We start from the raw sequence: 6,000 nt of genomic DNA, 5'->3' as shown, positions 1-6,000 counted from the left end.
CATGATGATCCCACGCACGTGAGGTTCCCATAACTGCACACTTCATTATGGTCTCCCACCCTGGGCCAAGCTACAGAGGGTGAGGTGGGTCAGAAGGGACAGGAGGTCTGGCAATGTTCACATCTGGGCTGCGGCGGGAAATGTAGAGGAGGTTTGGCCCAAAGGAAGAGCAATGGGGATGATATAGTGGTGAGGGATCGCATTAACAATAAACTGCAAAATAATGAGCATGAGTTGGTCTCAGACAAGAGAGAGAACAGATACTTAATACAAAGCAACAAAGTAACTGAAGTCTAGGGGCAACTAGCTGAGGCTGGCCTGTTCGATGGGTGAACCAGGACTGTGAATAAGAGCTGGGTTTAAATAGGCTGCAGGCGATGAGATGGAAATGAGTGGCAGGTGACTCCTGTTAGCTGGATGGAGACTGGCAGGTGCCTTACTGTCAGGCTGGGTGCAGACGGTGTGTTTTCCCTCATCCCCATGCCCTCCAGCTGAGGAGTCTGGGACCTGGAGCATTCTCAGGGTGAGGACACTGCTGATTAGGACAGAGATGGGAAGGAATGTTCTATGTTAGAGGGTGGTGAACCTGTAGAATTCTGTATCTTGATGGGGCAGAGAGGTGGCCACTGATTTCTGGATGATTATGTGATACGGGGAAAGGGGAAGAGGGAGGGGGAGAGGGTAAAATTGGACTCATATCAGGTTGAGGGGCTGAATGGTCTCCTCCTGCCTCTGAGGTTCTTAAAACTGGTATGAGGATATGAGTTCTAAGGAGTCAAAAAAAAAACCGGAAGCATTGGTGTGTCCCTCCTGTAGACCGAGCAGGCAGTTCAGCCTGTTGTGTCTGTGCTAACGACTATGGCAGATTAATCTAATTCTCTTCTGCCTGCCCATGGTCCATACCGCGTAAACATATGTCAGTCTGACAACCAATACCTGTCTCCGCCAACCCCTAGAAAAGCACAGAACAAGGTTTTGCTGAACCAATTAAATACGTAATCAAGTGGCCAACTGAACTAATCCTTCTACTTTCCTCACATTCATGTGCCTGTCTAAACAGCTCTTAAAAGTCTCCAATGTATCTGACTCCGCCCCCACCCCAGGCACCCACCACTCTTACATTAAAAATAAAACAACTTTCCTGTCACATCTCATTTGAAATTATCCTCTCTCACCTTGAATGCACACCCTCTGGTATTAGAATCTTTCTCCCAGGGTTGAAATGTTTATTTTCCTGTGCCTCTCATAATCTTATAAAACCATCTTATGGAACCACAACCAACCACAATTACTTTCAAGGTCTCTTCATCTCATGTTCTTGATATTTATTTCTTATTTATTTATATTATTATTATTTTAGTACTTGCAGTTAGTTGCCTTTTGCACATTGGTTGTCCATCCTGTCGGTGTGGTCTTTCATTCATCTATTATGGTTATTCGACTTATTGACTTTGCCTGCAAGAAAACGAATCTCGGGGCTGTATATGGCCACATATATGTACTTTGATAATAAATTTACTTTGAACTTTGAAGCCTCCGCTGCTCCAGAGAAAACAAATTGTTTGTCCAACCACTCGTTATACCACATGCCCTCTAATCCAGGAAAACCTCTTCTGCACTCTCTCCAAAGCCTCAACATCCTTCCTATAGTGAGGCAACCAGACTGTATGCAGTACTCCAGATGCAGCCTAACTAGAGATTCATAAAGCTGCAACGTAACTTCCTTTTTGAACTCAATGCCTCGACTAATAGTCGTACATGCCATATGATATTTTTAAACCACTTCCCCAGCACCCACCAGCGTGTAAAACAAAAACCCACCCCACGCATTCCCTCTAAACCTCCCCCCTCTGCCCTGCAGTGTTCAGCGTTGCCACTCTGGGACAAAGCTGTCAATCCCAGACACCGGCATGATGCAGAGGGTGGTGGGTATATGGACTGAGCTGCCAGCGGAAATGGTTGAGACAGGTACAATGGCATCATTTAGGCAGCACTGGAATAGGTACGTGGAGGGACAGGGCTTAGAAGGATACGAACTGAAGGTAGGAAATTGGGACGAGGTGAGTGGTTACTGCGGTCAGCATGGGCTGGTTGGCTGAAGGGCCTGTATTCGTGTTGTATTCCCGTGACTCAGACCCGCTGACACCTGCAGTGGAGACGTGAATGAATAACTCAGCCTGAGTTATCATCTGTCTGTGGTGACCAGACAAAGTACGCTGCCTGGGTGAATACGTCTGTGTTCTGAAATCACATCAGTCACCTCCAATAAACACCATTGCAATGTGTTCCTGGGCCAGTTTGTCTCTGGCCTGCTCACTGGACAGCGAATTCAGCGGGTTGGCGGAAGGCTGCAGTCCACCCACACATACAACGCATTCACACCCAAACATACACACACACACACACAAAAACACACTCACACCCAAACTCTGCCTCTGAAGGCAGTGGACGCCAATTCTCTGGATACTTTCAAGAATGAGTTAGATAGAGCTCTTAAAGATAGTGGAGTCAAGGGATATGGGGAGAAGACAGGAATGGGGTACTGATTGTAGATGATCAGCCATGATCACGGTGAATGGCAATGCTGGCTTTAAGGGCCGAATGGCCTACTCCTGCATCTATTGTCTATTGTCAAACACACACACACTCACACGCAAACATACACACATTCAAACCCAGACACACACACACACATCATCCTTTAGGAATCAGAACTCCAACACCTCACCAGGAAAAAGTGGCATCTTTGATCGATCTCTGGTCTACGGGGGGGGGGGCTTCTCATGGGATCACCATCGACAATTGTACCAATGAGAGACGTGTGACAAGACATAGCAGGAAGGGCAGGTGCAAGACTTGAACCTCCCGTGTAGAGCGTGGTGGCAACAACACACAGACAGCAGAGCCAGGTGTAATCACACATAAAGTGTGGAGGGAGGAGGAAAGGAGAACAAGATGGCAAGTGATAAGTGAGACCAGGTGAGGGGGAAAGTGGTGGGTGGGGATAAAGTGAGAATCTGGGAGGTGATTGGTGGAAGAGGTAAAGGGCTGAAGAAGGAGGAATCTGATAGGAGAGGAGAGTGGACCATGGGAGAAAGGGGAAGGAGGAGTGGAACCGGGGTAGATGGGAACCAAAATGGGGAATGGGAACAGAGAGAAGTGGGATGGTACATTTCAACCTTAGCACACCACTGGCCAATGAAACACCCTAGATGTGAACATCACACTATCGTACCCACTCAGTTCACATCACACCCGGGAAGCTTATCAATGCCTTGGGCACAGAACCCCAATTTTCCCCAGGCAATACGAGGCCGTGCAATGCCCCTCAGTTCTGCACGGGGGGGGTGGTCTGCAGGGGCAATACAAGGCTGCACGGGGTGCGGTGGGGATAGGGTACCAAGGGAGACAACATGGCACTGACATCTGTCCCTTATCACTACATCAAGATGGGCCAAAAGCAAGAACCTGGCATGTGTCCAGTGGCCACTCGCTCTCCTCTAGTGGGAAATATTCATTTCCAGAGGACTAGGATATAGAAGAAAGGATGTAATGCTGAGGCTTTACTAGACACTGGTGAGGCCTCACTTGGAGTATTCTGAGCAATTTTAATGTATGAAGAGCATTTGATGGCTCTGGGTCTGTATTCACTGAAGTTTAGAAGAATGAGGGGAATCTCACTGAAACCTATTGAATATTAAAAGGCCTAGATACAGTAGACTTGGAGAGGATGTTTCCTATGGTGGGGGAGTCTAGGACCAGAGGGTACAGATAGAGTGGATTTGGAGAGGATGTTTCCATGGTGGGGGAGCCTAGGACCAGAGGATACAGCCTCAGAACAGAAGGATGTCCCTCGATCGGTTGTTGATTAGTCAAGGCAACAAAGGTTATGGGGAGAAGGCAGGAGAATGGGATTGAGCGGGATAAAAAAAAATCAGACATGATGGAATGGTGGAGCAGACTCGATGGGCTGAATGGCCTCACTCTGCTCCCATGCCTTATGGTGTACAGACTCAAAAACACAAGAGACACAGTTATATCCAAAATCTTTGTATTTGTCTGAGGGGGAGAAACAGCCTCGAGAAGGAAGTTTTGTCCAATGCAATTACTTGTATCAAAACCATAACAAGGCACCACAGGGCATATTCGGCTGTTACCACTGTGTCAGACCCCGCCCCCCCCCCCCGTATAAAACAACAGCACCAGTTTTTTTTTAAATCACTCCCATCCCTCTCACAGGATACGGTCAGGAATGTTCAAGAGCACAGGAAAACCATGGCTCACTAGCGGATCAGGAAAGTACCCTTGGAGCCGAGGCCGGAGCCCAGGCAGCTGCTCCCAGTGAACTGGCACATCTCTGGACAGTGCATCCCCGCAGCCCACCCCATCACCACAAGGACCCTCACTCGTCAGTCCCCACAGGGTCTTCTTGTCACTCAACAGGCTCCCCGGAACTTCCCCAACCCCCATCCGAGTGGATAGAAAGCAGGATGAAGAACAGCGATGCTCCAACCCCCTACTCATCCTACAGCAGCAATGAGGAGGAATTTCTTTAGCCAGAGGAAGGTGAATCTGTGCAATTTTTCTTGCCGCAGATAGCTGTGGAGGCCACGTTAGTTTCTTGATTAGTAAGGGTGAATGGTGTTGAGAGGGATAATAAATCAGCCATGATGGAATGGTGGAGCAGACTTGATGGGCCAAATAACTCCTATGTCCGGTGAGAACTCAGCACCCATGGGACGGGCTGCACCAGTGGACCCAGACCCACCGGCAGTAGGACAGGATCTTCGAGAGATGCGGCCCGCCCACGGGTGTGGGGCACGCACCCGCCCCCTCCTTCCGGGCAGTGTGCAGGGACCACGGTTGTCCTGTGCGGATTCTGGCCGTAGCAGTCCTCTTCCCACTGCGTCGCCCACCCACCTCGTGCTGTGAGTGGCAGGGGTAATTGTCCAAGGCTCTCGGGGAAAGTGGTACCGGAAGACTTGGTTATAACATACTGCGATTGCCCAGACCCAGTGGGGAGGGGTAGGAAGCCCCTGTACATACACAGTCAGCCTTCTAAAGACAGACTGTTCCCACGGACGTAACCCAAATAAGTGCTGTCTTCACACGTATCCTTCACCAAACGTCTCTTTACCACAGTCCATCCCTCCAAAACGCAGCACTTTCCCCCGAAGATATAACGTGCTCCCGAACAGAGCAACTTAACTCACTGACCCGGACACTGCTGACGAGAGAAGAGTGGCCAGGGAGTGACTGTGCCCTATCGTACTGGACCATACATGGCCCTGCCGGGGAACCGTCACTGACCAAAGGCCACGGGAAAGGGCCTTCGATACCACACTGCACCGGCCCCCCATGTCCTGCAAGGCTGGCCGCTATCAAGGGCGTGACCCCAGCTCAATACTTTATATTCAATTCCTGGGAGTGTTTTGAAAGAAATAAAGTTAGAAATTGCATCCTGATTATATCAGGAGAAGCCCTGAATACTTTTACGGACTGTTTAACACCACACACCGGGGTTAAACATACCACAGGTTGCCAAATATATTACACTATACATCTCCAAAGCAGATTATTGAGTGAAGTCCCTCATGCTCCTGAATTACGTAGTGTTTTTCCTCAGAGGACTGTCCCTGAAACAGCGCAGGAGGGGTCTGTCCCACGCAGGGCACGAGCAGCAGCAGCCAGAGGCAGGAGAGAACGTCCCTCGTCCGGTCGGAGCCCAGCGACCTGCGGCCTGCAGAGAGACGCACGGACACGGTTCAGAGTCTGCTGTCGTTCCAGCGTCGCCGCCCGACAGCTGACCATCCAACTCCCCCACCTCCCATGTCCGAACAGGAGCGCCACGCTATCACGCCCTGGAATTCTGGAGTTCCACTGCTGTGAGGAGTTTGTACGTTCTCCTCATGACCGGGTGCTCTGGTGCCCTCCCTCAGCCCAAAGACAGACCGATTACTGGGTTAATCGGTCATTGTAAATTGTCCCGGTCAGGCTGGC

The 6,000-nt window shown here is 49.9% G+C and overlaps 1 protein-coding gene across 1 annotated transcript in view; it reads right to left on the bottom strand.

Moving 5' to 3' along the window:
- Positions 1-4,196: 4,196 nt before the first annotated feature.
- Positions 4,197-6,000, bottom strand: part of ankrd50l (ankyrin repeat domain 50-like) — a 36,276-nt gene continuing 34,472 nt past the window's right edge. Inside the window, exon 5 of the mRNA XM_063054778.1 lies at positions 4,197-5,740. The gene's annotated coding sequence lies outside the window, so the exon portion shown is untranslated. The remainder of the gene's footprint in view (positions 5,741-6,000) is intronic.

Source organism: Mobula hypostoma, chromosome 7, assembly GCF_963921235.1.
Source record: "Mobula hypostoma chromosome 7, sMobHyp1.1, whole genome shotgun sequence".
NCBI classification, from domain to species: Eukaryota; Metazoa; Chordata; class Chondrichthyes; order Myliobatiformes; family Myliobatidae; genus Mobula; species Mobula hypostoma.
Note: the sequence above shows the minus strand (reverse complement) of the source record. Positions and strands in the feature narration are given on the sequence as shown.